Source organism: Coregonus lavaretus (assembly GCF_964263955.1).
Source record: "Coregonus lavaretus genome assembly, chromosome: 22".
In the NCBI taxonomy this organism is placed as follows: Eukaryota; Metazoa; Chordata; class Actinopteri; order Salmoniformes; family Salmonidae; genus Coregonus; species Coregonus lavaretus.
In genome coordinates this window covers 5,570,599-5,583,218 of record NC_140009.1, presented here as the reverse complement: position 1 = coordinate 5,583,218, position 12,620 = coordinate 5,570,599, and the positions used below count along the sequence as shown (strand labels likewise).

The 12,620-nt window shown below is 47.5% G+C and overlaps 1 protein-coding gene across 1 annotated transcript in view; it reads left to right on the top strand.

Moving 5' to 3' along the window:
• Positions 1-12,620, top strand: part of LOC311149472 (uncharacterized protein) — a gene marked incomplete at both ends in the record, with an annotated part of 790,865 nt that overhangs the window by 38,667 nt on the left and 739,578 nt on the right. The window lies entirely within an intron of this gene.

Genomic DNA, 12,620 nt, shown 5'->3' with positions numbered 1-12,620 from the left:
AGTGGAAGAGGTCATTGGTGTTGAGTACATTTACATTTACATTTACGTCATTTATCAGACGCTCTTATCCAGAGCGACTTACAAATTGGTGCATTCACCTTATAGCCAGTGGGTTAACCACTTTACGATATGTTTTTTTATTTTTTTTTATTTTTTTTTGGGGGGGGGGGGGGGGTAAGTGGGGGGGTAGAAGGATTACTTTATCCTATCCCAGGTATTCCTTAAAGAGGTGGGGTTTCAAGTGTCTCCGGAAGGTGGTGAGTGACTCCGCTGTCCTGGCTTCGTGAGGGAGCTTGTTCCACCATTGAGGTGCCAGAGCAGCGAGTACTACTGAATGGAAGCGTTCATTGGTGTTGAGTACTACTGAGTGGAAGAGGTCATTGGTGTTGAGTACTACTGAGTGGAAGAGGTCATTGGTGTTGAGTTCTACTCTTTTTGGCTAGTTAACTAGCTAGTAGATGGCTAATTGTTTTTGTTCGAATGACGCATCTGGACACTGAACCAGCTTTTTTGTTTCACCTGGCTGCTGGTTCCTGATCTTTTGAAAATATAAATTTAAGAGTCACCTGAAGCTTGAGGGGAATGGGAGATGCAGTAAAGGAATGCAGGACTGAGGCAGAGGCGTCGTAGTGAGGACGACTGGCTACCGATCTGAACTGTGTGTGATGAGCTTTCCGGTGCCCAGAGCTGCTGAGGCATCACCTAAGTAGGTGCCATACATTGTGAAGGAGAAGTCCAGTGGCTGCACTACTCAGGCTGGTTCCCAGAGTAGCCCTATACAAGATCGTCACCAGACTCTTCATCAACCATCAACCGACCACCTTCCTCTGATCAAGCCATGAGCTGTCCCTCTCCATCTTTGGAGGATGCATCCACTCAAAGACTTGGCCTCTATTGGCCTCCCAGAGTGGCGCAGCGGTCTAAGGCACTGCATCTCAGCAGTCTAAGGCACTGCATCTCAGCGGTCTAAGGCACTGCATCTCAGTGCTTGAGGCGTCACTACAGATCCCCTGGTTCGATTCCAGGCTGTATCACAACCGGCCGTGATTGGGAGTCCCATAGGGCGGCGCACAATTGGCCCAGCGTCGTCCGGGTTTGGCCGGTGTAGGCCGTCATTGTAAATAAGAATTTGTTCTTAACTGACTTGCCTAGTTAAATAAAGTTTAAAATATTGGCTGCTAGGCTACTCATGATGATGGACCTTGTTTGTTTTTTGCATTTGAAGCGCTTTGAGATTGTTATGAATAGCGCTATAGACATGAAAAAAATACAGAATTATTATTATAACTGAGTGTGAGAACCACTGGATGAGCCATTGTTATTGAGCAGTGGCTGAGTAGTATGTGAAAGATGCTGAGCGGTGCATGTCGTGTCTGCAGGAGATTGTTCTAGAAAGCTGCTGAGCGGTGCATGTCGTGTCTGCAGGAGATTGTTCTAGAAAGCTGCTGAGCGGTGCATGTCGTGTCTGCAGGAGATTGTTCTAGAAAGCTGCTGAGCGGTGCATGTTGTGTCTGCAGGAGATTGTTCTAGAAAGCTGCTGAGCGGTGCATGTCGTGTCTGCAGGAGATTGTTCTAGAAAGCTGCTGAGCAGTGCATTTCGTGTCTGCAGGAGATTGTTCTAGAAAGCTGCTGAGTGGTGCATGTTGTGTCTGCAGGAGATTGTTCTAGAAAGCTGCTGAGCGGTGCATGTCGTGTCTGCAGGAGATTGTTCTAGAAAGCTGCTGAGCGGTGCATTTCGTGTCTGCAGGAGATTGTTCTAGAAAGCTGCTGAGTGGTGCATGTCGTGTCTGCAGGAGATTGTTCTAGAAAGCTGCTGAGCGGTGCATGTCGTGTCTACAGGAGATTGTTCTAAAAAGCTGCTGAGCGGTGCATGTCGTGTCTGCAGGAGATTGTTCTAGAAAGCTGCTGAGCGGTGCATGTCGTGTCTGCAGGAGATTGTTCTAGAAAGCTGCTGAGCAGTGCATGTCGTGTCTGCAGGAGATTGTTCTAGAAAGCTGCTGAGCGGTGCATGTCGTGTCTGCAGGAGATTGTTCTAGAAAGTTGCTGAGCGGTGCATGTCGTGTCTGCAGGAGATTGTTCTAGAAAGCTGCTGAGCGGTGCATGTCGTGTCTGCAGGAGATTGTTCTAGAAAGCTGCTGAGTGGTGCATGTCGTGTCTGCAGTAGATTGTTCTAGAAAGCTGCTGAGCGGTGCATGTCGTGTCTGCAGGAGATTGTTCTAGAAAGTTGCTGAGCGGTGCATGTCGTGTCTGCAGGAGATTGTTCTAGAAAGTTGCTGAGTGGTGCATGTCGTGTCTGCAGGAGATTGTTCTAGAAAGCTGCTGAGCAGTGCACGTCGTGACCGCAGGAGACTGTTCTAGAAAGTTGCTGAGCGGTGCATGTCGTGTCTGCAGGAGATTGTTCTAGAAAGTTACTGAGCGGTGCATGTCGTGACCGCAGGAGATTGTTCTAGAAAGTTGCTGAGTTGTGCATGTTGTGACTGCAGGAGATTGTTGAAAAATGAAAAATGTATGCACTCACTAACTGTAAGTCGCTCTGGATAAGAGCGTCTGCTAAATGACTAAAATGTAAAAAAAAAAAAAAAGATGTAATTGTTCTAGCAGAGGAATGTGATGTTGCGTGCAGACAGACTGCAGTTGGGCTGGCCTCTAGGTGGGCATCTTCTTAAGAACTCCCTCCCTGCTGCACATGAGAGACCATGTTTAATTATGTCGTCTAGCTGGTCTCTTGACCCTCACAGCTTCAATGGCGTCTGTTTAGATCAAACAGACCTGCCTGCCGTCCGACAGGATCTTGTGAGGGAGCCAGTCACTGAAACGGCTCAGAAGGTTTACTACAAAGTCTGATAATATGACTTTGAAGCTAAATGCCCCCATCTGAGGTCTTATCTCTAGGCTATGTTGTTGTTTGGCATTTTAACCATGGATGTCCTTATCGTCCCATTGTACAATAGCCTTAGTAGTTGCAGTTTCGTATACATGTCAAGTATTTCATGTCAATTTCATTCATAAATTGTGTGCTATGACTGTGTTAGCCTGCTGAGTAAAGCCTAGGAATTACATCAGGGACCTAACACAATATTCAGGTCTCAGACAAGGTTCCCCAACGTTCCCCCAGTTAAACCAGGGCCTGGCTGGCTGCCGCCTGCTGTGGTGCCGGAACTCAGGACCAAACCTTGCTTGAGCTGGCCAGTAACTCAGTCTGTCACAGGACTACCTATAGCTAGGGCTGTGATGTTCTGGGAATTTTGGATAACGCTAATAACAGTTTGAATAGCAAATTATTATCGTATTTTGTTTTACACACATTTTCTCTTCTCCTGACTGCATGTGCTACTATATACTGTAAATAGAATGAATATGAATGAATCATGATATGATTTGAAACGCTGGTCATGTCACACATCACCTCCATCATCCACTCCAGTTCCCTGGACCCACTCCATTTCATTGACTATAGCTCAGCGTTCAACACCATAGTGCCCTCCAAGCTCATCACCAAGCTCGGCACCCTGGGACTGAACACCTCACTCTGCAGCTGGATCCTGGAATTCCTGACGGGTCGCCCCCAAGTGGTTAGAGTAGGTAACAACACCTCCGCCACGCTGACCCTCAACATGGGGGGCACCCCAGGGGTGTTTGCTAAACCCCCTCCTGTACTCCATGTTTACTCATGACTGTGTGGCTAGGCAGGTCTCCAACTCAATCGTCAAGTTTGCTGATGACACGACAGTGGTAGGACTGATCGCCAACGGTGATGAGCCAGCCTACAGGGAGGAGGTCAGAGAACTGGAAGTGTGGTGCCAGGACAACAACCTCTCCCTAAACGTCAACAAGACCAAGGAGCTGATCGTGGACTACAGGAAACAGGGGGGATGCACACCCCCATCCACATTGACGGATCAGCTGTGGAGAGGGTCAAGAGCTTCAAGCTCCTCGGTGTCCACACGGTCCTCTCAATTGGTCCTCTCACATCAGAACAGTCCTGAAGAAGGCACGGCAATGCCTCTTCTCCCTCAGGATGCTGAAACGATTTGGCATGGCCCCTCAGATCCTCAGGAACTTTTACAGCTGCACCATTGAGGGCATCCTGACAGGTTGTATCAACATCTGGTATGCGACCGGAAGGTCCTACAGAGGGTGGTGCAGACAGCCCAGTGCATCACTGGGAGCAAACTCCCAGTCATCCAGGACGTACATGCCAGGCGGTGTCTGATAAAGATCCGAAAAGACTCCAGCCACCGAAGACATGGGCTGTTCTCCATGCTTCCGTCCGACAGGCGGTACCGGTGCATCAAGGCTCAGACAAACAGACTCCTGAACAGCTTCTATCCCCTGGCCATAAGACTGTTTAATGGCTAACAACTACTGCTCTCCCTCTCCCACAGACTATCCACACTGGCTGTATGCCCATCCACATGTCACTACCCGCTCAGACACAACCTACGCTGCTGCTAAAATTATTATTGCCATTACCATTAGTATTTATTATTTACATGTATATATTACCAGTGGCGGCTCCTGAAAAAATTCTCAGGAGGGGCAATTTTTCTGATGATTTAGGTGACCTACACACATTTAAAAAAAGATATGTCCAGCAACAACATGAAGACAGGGGCAGCATATAAGTCAATACCAGAAGCATTTATTGACTGATCTCAAAAGTGTTGGCTTACCAGGGTTGGTGGAGCCCTCAGTTTCATCTTTGCCTCGCAAAGCTAACTCAAACACTCCGCAAAACTTCACACACTGGATTAGCCGGCTGAGGATGTGGCGGTTCTTGCTAATGTCGTAGTAAATATATTTGTTATAGTGAATATGGAATATGATATGTTGAGTAAAATGTTGTGCTAAGATCTATTTAGGTCAGGAGCTGGTTATAAGTTCTGTTCCTATCCAATAACAATGGACAAAAGGGTCCTATCTTGTCAGCCTTGTCAGCAGGTGGCCAAGGACAACACCCACGCCATAGGCCTCTCAGTTCTTCCAACTCACGAGTTCTTGCTCTGAGGACACACACACACACAAACACACACACACACACATCATCACTGTTAAACACACACACACACACACACATCATCACTGTTAAACACACACACACACACACACACACACACAAAAATCCCCTCTCTTAGGCTGAACATTTGAAGACAGAGAACCCGACTCAGAGCCAATGCAACAGTGACAGTAGCCTGGAGGTGACCTCGCCCAACTCATCAGGACCAATCAGAAGATCAGAACTACTAGATTGAACCTACTTCATTTATTGCATAAAATGTCTGCACACAATGTTTCGGGGCTCTCTTCAGATAATAATAATAATAATAATAATAATAATAATAAGCCATTTAGCAGACGCTTTTATCCAAAGCGACTTACAGTCATGCGTGCATACATTTTTGTGTATGGGTGGTCCCGGGGATCGAACCCACTACCTTGGCGTTACAAGCACCATGCTCTACCAGCTGAGCTACAGAAAGTGGATACTCATGGATGCGCATTGCAATTGTAAAATGTCAACACAATTGGAGACACCACGTCATTTTTGGAGACATGTTATTGACAGTAAACTATTGTAGATGCGACTGCTAACTAAATAAAACATTTTAGCTGGCTAGCTAATCATCTTAGCTAAATGTGGGGCAAACAATTCAGTTATTTACCGTTAATTTGAGGGATTGGGGTGAAAGAAATCGAGTTACATAGTGATACTTTACGATATACTGTATTGACAATATCGCAATATTTTAGCGCTAGTTGGCTGTACCTGCACCAAAACACCATTATTGTTCCTTCATAGCTTGTTCTCAATCTTTTCACATTGGGAGCAAATTTGTTTTCAGCACTTTTATTTCCATGACTGATCAAAACTCGTTCTCATGGCTTTCTGATCCCTCTGCAACAGACATATGGTGCGCAATAAAATCACAGTATCGAAACGCAATACGTATAGAATCATGAGACTCGCAATGCTGATGCATATATCTTATTGTGAGGTTCCTGGCAATTCCCAGCCCAAGTTCATTTGCCACAACAAATCTCTTCGCTAGCAAACGCGATGTCTTCTCCAAAACGGCAATGTGTCTCCAGCAATGTTTACTTTTTTGACGTTCTATGGCATCTCCACTTTCCAAGCATATGACCACATGTAATATTTTGGTAAGTGATGCAAATAGTGAACTATGTAGGGCCAGGATGTAAAATATATGTAGCTGCAGCAATTTCTCTTATCTGATATGGTAAGTAATGGGGCTTAATTTATAGCTCCCTAAGAGTTTGACGAACGGGTCCGTGAACGCGATTCCAGATATATTTACCTCTGAATAAACTGCCTTTATTACACCATATCCACCCTGTCCAAAGTCTCTACTTGGTCTCAGTTGGTTCTCCAGTAAACTTGTGATTATCAACACTAACCTCATCGTTGTGGCGGCGGACAGCTAGCCTGTATCCCTCGTCATCCAGTTGAGTGAGTGGCAATGTCTTTTTTCGTTCGTACCAATTTTTGGAAAATCCTCGGGTGTAGGACTTTCCGCCTTTAGTAGAAACCTGTTGAATTATTAAATTTGGTCTGGGAGGTCCTAATTGTTTCGTTGCCAATTTATCTTCATTTGTTCACCGACAAAAAGGAACTTCTTTCAAACAATCCACTCTTTTCTCAGTTACGTTCATGGTTACGTAACGTATGACGAAAGCGCGTAAGTGCAAGCCCACAGACACCCATTGAGATTGTATTGAAGGCTCTGAAATTTGAAAAAAATAGATTTTACATGGGAGTCTATGACAGACTTCTGGGCGATTTTCAACCTGACTGAAATCGCCCCAAAAGGGGGGGGAGCCATTTGAAGCACGACTTTAGCCTGATTCGACATTTAGTGGCAGTGTGGCACTGTGGCAGATCAGACGTATAGATTACAACACTGATAACTACTGTTGCCGTGATATAATTGATTAGAAAAAAAATCCCTTCCTTTTCCCGTTTGGCAGTGCGTCGCCCATATCGCCCTATTGAACAGGCCGCCCCTGTATATTACCATTAGCATATTACCATACAGTGGGGAGAACAAGTATTTGATACACTGCCGATTTTGCAGGTTTTCTACTTACAAAGCATGTAGAGGTCTGTAATTTTTATCATAGGTACACTTCAACTGTGAGAGATGGAATCTAAAAATCAAAAATCCAGAAAATCACATTGTATGATTTTTAAGTAATTAATTTGCATTTTATTGCATGACATACGTATTTGATACATCAGAAAAGCAGAACTTAATATTTGGTACAGAAACCTTTGTTTGCAATTACAGAGATCATACGTTTCCTGTAGGTCTTGACCAGGTTTACACACACTGCAGCAGGGATTTTGGCCCACTCCTCCATACAGACCTTCTCCAGATCCTTCAGGTTTCGGGGCTGTCGCTGGGCAATACGGACTTTCAGCTCCCTCCAAAGATTTTCTATTGGGTTCAGGTCTGGAGACTGGCTAGGCCACTCCAGGACCTTGAGATGCTTCTTACGGAGCCACTCCTTAGTTGCCCTGGCTGTGTGTTTCGGGTCGTTGTCATGCTGGAAGACCCAGCCATGACCCATCTTCAATGTTCTTACTGAGGGAAGGAGGTTGTTGGCCAAGATCTCGCGATACATGGCCCCATCCATCCTCCCCTCAATACGGTGCAGTCGTCCTGTCCCCTTTGCAGAAAAGCATCCCCAAAGAATGATGTTTCCACCTCCATGCTTCACAGTTGGGATGGTGTTCTTGGGGTTGTACTCATCCTTCTTCTTCCTCCAAACATGGCGAGTGGAGTTTAGACCAAAAAGCTCTATTTTTGTCTCATCAGACCACATGACCTTCTCCCATTCCTCCTCTGGATCATCCAGATGGTCATTGGCAAATATCAGACGGGCCTGGACATGCGCTGGCTTGAGCAGGGGGACCTTGCGTGCGCTGCAGGATTTTAATCCATGACGGCGTAGTGTGTTACTAATGGTTTTCTTTGAGACTGTGGTCCCAGATCTCTTCAGGTCATTGACCAGGTCCTGCCGTGTAGTTCTGGGCTGATCCCTCACCTTCCTCATGATCATTGATGCCCCACGAGGTGAAATCTTGCATGGAGCCCCAGACCGAGGGTGATTGAATGTCATCTTGAACTTCTTCCATAATAATTGTGCCAACAGTTGTTGCCTTCTCACCAAGCTGCTTGCATATTGTCCTGTAGCCCATCCCAGCCTTGTGCAGGTCTACAATTTTATCCCTGATGTCCTTACACAGCTCTCTGGTCTTGGCCATTGTGGAGAGGTTGGAGTCTGTTTGATTGAGTGTGTGGACAGGTGTCTTTTATACAGGTAACGAGTTCAAACAGGTGCAGTTAATACAGGTAATGAGTGGAGAGGCTTCTTAAAGACAAACTAACAGGTCTGTGAGAGCCGGAATTCTTACTGGTTGGTAGGTGATCAAATACTTATGTCATGCAATAAAATGCAAATTAATTACTTAAAAATCATACAATGTGATTTTCTGGATTTTTGTTTTAGATTCCGTCTCTCACAGTTGAAGTGTACCTGTCACGCCCTGGCTCTGGGGACGCTGTTATGTTGAGCCAGGGTGTGTAATTCTATGTTTGTATTTCTATGTTGGCCTGAGTGACTCCCAATCAGAGGCAACGAGTGTCAGCTGGTTGTCTCTGATTGGGAGCCATATTTAACTGTCTGTCTTTCACTTTGTGTTTGTGGTTTCTTGTTCGTGTTGGTTTGTGTTTAAACCGTAGACGTCACGTTATCGTTTGTTGTTTTGTTACGTGTGATCATTAATTGAATAAATATGTTCACCTTCAACGCTGCGCATTGGTCCTCCTCCTTAGACGATCGTGACAGAAGAAACCACCAAAACTGGACCAAGCAGCGTGTCCAGGAGCCATTGCCTGGGGAATCGCTTGCAGATCTCTGTGGCAACCTCGACTGGGTCCAGCCTTGTAAAGAGCAGAGTGGATGGACTTAGGAACAGTGGAGGAAGAGTTTCGACTGGGTCAAGCCTAATGAAGAGCAGAATGGCTGGAGTTGGAGACAGAGGAGCGAGAGTTGGGTGAGAACGATAGAGTACGGTCCGGTCTGTTCCTGCTCCCCGCACCAAGTCTGTGGTGCGTTTCGTCAGCCCTGTCCGGCCCGTTCCTGCTCTCCGCACCAGGTCTGTGGTGCGCGTCGCCAGCCCGGTCCGGCCCGTTCCTGCTCCCCGCACCAAGTCTGTGGTGCGTCTCGTCAGCCCGGCTCGGCCCGTTCCTGCTCCCCGCTCCAAGTCAGTGGTGCGCTTCGTCAGCCCGGCTCGGCCCATTCCTGCTCCCCGCACCAAGTCTATGGTGCGTTTCGTCAGCCCGGCTCGGCCCATTCCTGCTCCCCGCACCAAGTCTGTGGTGCGTTTCGTCAGCCCTGTCCGGCCCGTTCCTGCTCTCCGCGCCGAGTCTGTGGTGCGCGTCGCCAGCCCAGTCCGGCCCGTTCCTGCTCCCCGCACCAAGTCTGTGGTGCGTTTCGTCAGCCCTGTCCGGCCCGCTCCTGCTCCCCACACCAAGCCAGTGGTGTGCGTCGTCAGTCCAGCACGGCCCGTGCCTGTTCCCCACACCAAGCCAGTGGTGTGCGTCGTCGGTCCGGCACGGCCCGTGCCTGTTCCACTGGTGCCTGGTCCGGCACCGGTCAGATGCGTTACGCCGGAGCTAGAGCAATCCGCTCCATCAGTGTGCAGTCCAGCTCCGGCCAGCGGGGCCAGACCGGACCAGGGGTACTTTGGGGGGTTGGAGAGGGAGTGGGGATCAGGCCCGGAGCCGGATCCGCCGCCAAGGCGGAGTGCCCACCCGGTCCCTCCCCTGTGGTATTTAGATGGCGCGGTCGGAGTCCGCGCCTTTGGGGGGGGGTACTGTCACGCCCTGGCTCTGGGGACGCTGTTATGTTGAGCCAGGGTGTGTAATTCTTTGTTTGTATTTCTATGTTGGCCTGAGGGACTCCCAATCAGAGGCAACGAGTGTCAGCTGGTTGTCTCTGATTGGGAGCCATATTTAACTGTCTGTCTTTCACTTTGTGTTTGTGGTTTCTTGTTCGTGTTGGTTTGTGTTTAAACCGTAGACGTCACGTTATCGTTTGTTGTTTTGTTACGTGTGATCATTAATTGAATAAATATGTTCACCTTCAACGCTGCGCCTTGGTCCTCCTCCTTAGACGATCGTGACAGTACCTATGATAAAAATTACAGACCTCTACATGCTTTGTAAGTAGGAACACCTGCAAAATCGGCAGTGTATCAAATAATTGTTCTCCCCACTGTAAGTATTTCTATATTCCTGCTACCAGTCACTTTTCAGTCCTGTTTACATGTATATCATGCTTCCAGTCACTTTTTTATGTATAAACCTACCTCAACCACTCCAGTACCCCTGCACATTTAATAAGGTACTGACACTGACATGTATATACAACCACTCCAGTACCCCTGCACATTTAATAAGGTACTGACACTGACATGTATATACAACCACTCCAGTACCCCTGCACATTGAATAAGGTGCTGACACTGACCTGTATATACAACCACTCCAGTACCCCTGCACATTGAATAAGGTACTGACATGTATATACAACCACTCCAGTACCCCTGCACGTTGAATAAGGTACTGACACTGACCTGTATATACAACCACTCCAGTACCCCTGCACATTGAATAAGGTACTGACATGTATATACAACCACTCCAGTACCCCTGCACGTTGAATAAGGTACTGACACTGACCTGTATATACAACCACTCCAGTACCCCTGCACATTGAATAAGGTACTGACACTGACCTGTATATACAACCACTCCAGTACCCCTGCACATTGCATAATGTACTGAAACTGACCTGTATATACTTGCATTCTCGTGTTTCTTTAACTCTCATTGTAGTTTTTATGAGGTTTTTATTCTTACTTTAATGTTTTATTCTATTTTCTATTACTATATATATTATTATCAGTGCATTGTGGGAAAGAGCTCTGAAGGTAAGAATTTTACTGTACTGTTTTACACCTGTTGTATCCTGTGCACGTGGCAAATAAACTTTGTAACTTGAATAAAATGGGTGGTGTGGTGGCCATTGCTAAAATATGTGCTGTGATTTGTTGATTCATCTCAACTGACATTGCAAAAAATACATTCCATTGCATGAGCCACATCAGTTAGCATAATTTGAATGAACATTCTACATTACCATGGAAATTATTGCATCACCATACCAGGCAGCCATTGCAAGTGTACCCTTGAGTTTACCAGAGTTAGAGGTTCCAACCAAGCCTGTTTTATTCATTATATTTCTGCTGTTGCTGCTGCATTGTGGTTATTCAGTCAGCTGTTCGTTCAACCCACAATAATAATTTAAATGGTTATGACGGTCTTCATCCACAACCATCGGTTACACGGTTATACAGTAATTGTGCCAGCCCTACCTATAGCACAGACTTCCCCCCATCAGATGTGCTGACTAAACCAACAACATAGCAGGAAGGGAGAGGGAAGGGGCTACGGACTAGTCCCAAGCAGGGAAGGGGCTACTGACAAGCCCCAAGCAGCCAGTCAGCCCACCGCCCCAAGCAGCCAGTCAGCCCACCGCCCCAAGCAGCCAGTCAGCCCACCGCCCCAATCAGCCAGTCAGCCCACCGCCCCAAGCAGCCAGTCAGCCCACCGCCCCAAGCAGCCAGTCAGCCCACCGCCCCAATCAGCCAGTCAGCCCACCGCCCCAAGCAGCCAGTCAGTCTACCGCCACAAGCAGCCAGTCAGCCTACCACCCCAAGCAGCCAGCCAACCAACCAGGGATTAGAGGGTTTTACACAGAGCCTCCCTCCACAAAGTTACATTCAATTGTATAATGATGTGAACTGAGGCGATTTCCAGTCAGACTCAATTTCTAGACAAATCTCCTTTAGTTATTACCATAGACCTGGCATAATTAATGGAACTGACATAATACAGCTGAATCATGCTGAAACGTCTCTTTGATCAAAACGACTGGGGTTTTAAAGAGCCAGTACAGGAGGGTAGAGGAGACTGCAGGAGATGGGGTGTCTGTGCTGGAGGGTAGAGGAGTCTGCAGGAGATGGGGTGTCTGTGCTGGAGGGTAGAGGAGTCTGCAGGAGATGGGGTGTCTATGCTGGAGGGTAGAGGAGACTGCAGGAGATGGGGTGTCTGTGCTGGAGGGTAGAGGAGACTGCAGGAGATGGGGTGTCTGTGCTGGAGGGTAGAGAAGACTGCAGGAGATGGGGTGTCTGTGCTGGAGGGTAGAGGAGACTGCAGGAGATGGGGTGTCTGTGCTGGAGGGTAGAGGAGACTGCAGGAGATGGGGTGTCTGTGCTGGAGGGTAGAGGAGACTGCAGGAGATGGGGTGTCTGTGCTGGAGGGTAGAGGAGACTGCAGGAAATGGGGTGTCTGTGCTGGAGGGTGGAGGAGACTGCAGGAGATGGGGTGTCTGTGCTGGAGGGTAGAGGAGACTGCAGGAGATGGGGTGTCTGTGCTGGAGGGTAGAGGAGACTGCAGGAGATGGGGTGTCTGTGTCTAGTTGAATTAAAAATATAGACAAAGAGCTTTGTCACCGTTAGTTATCAGTGT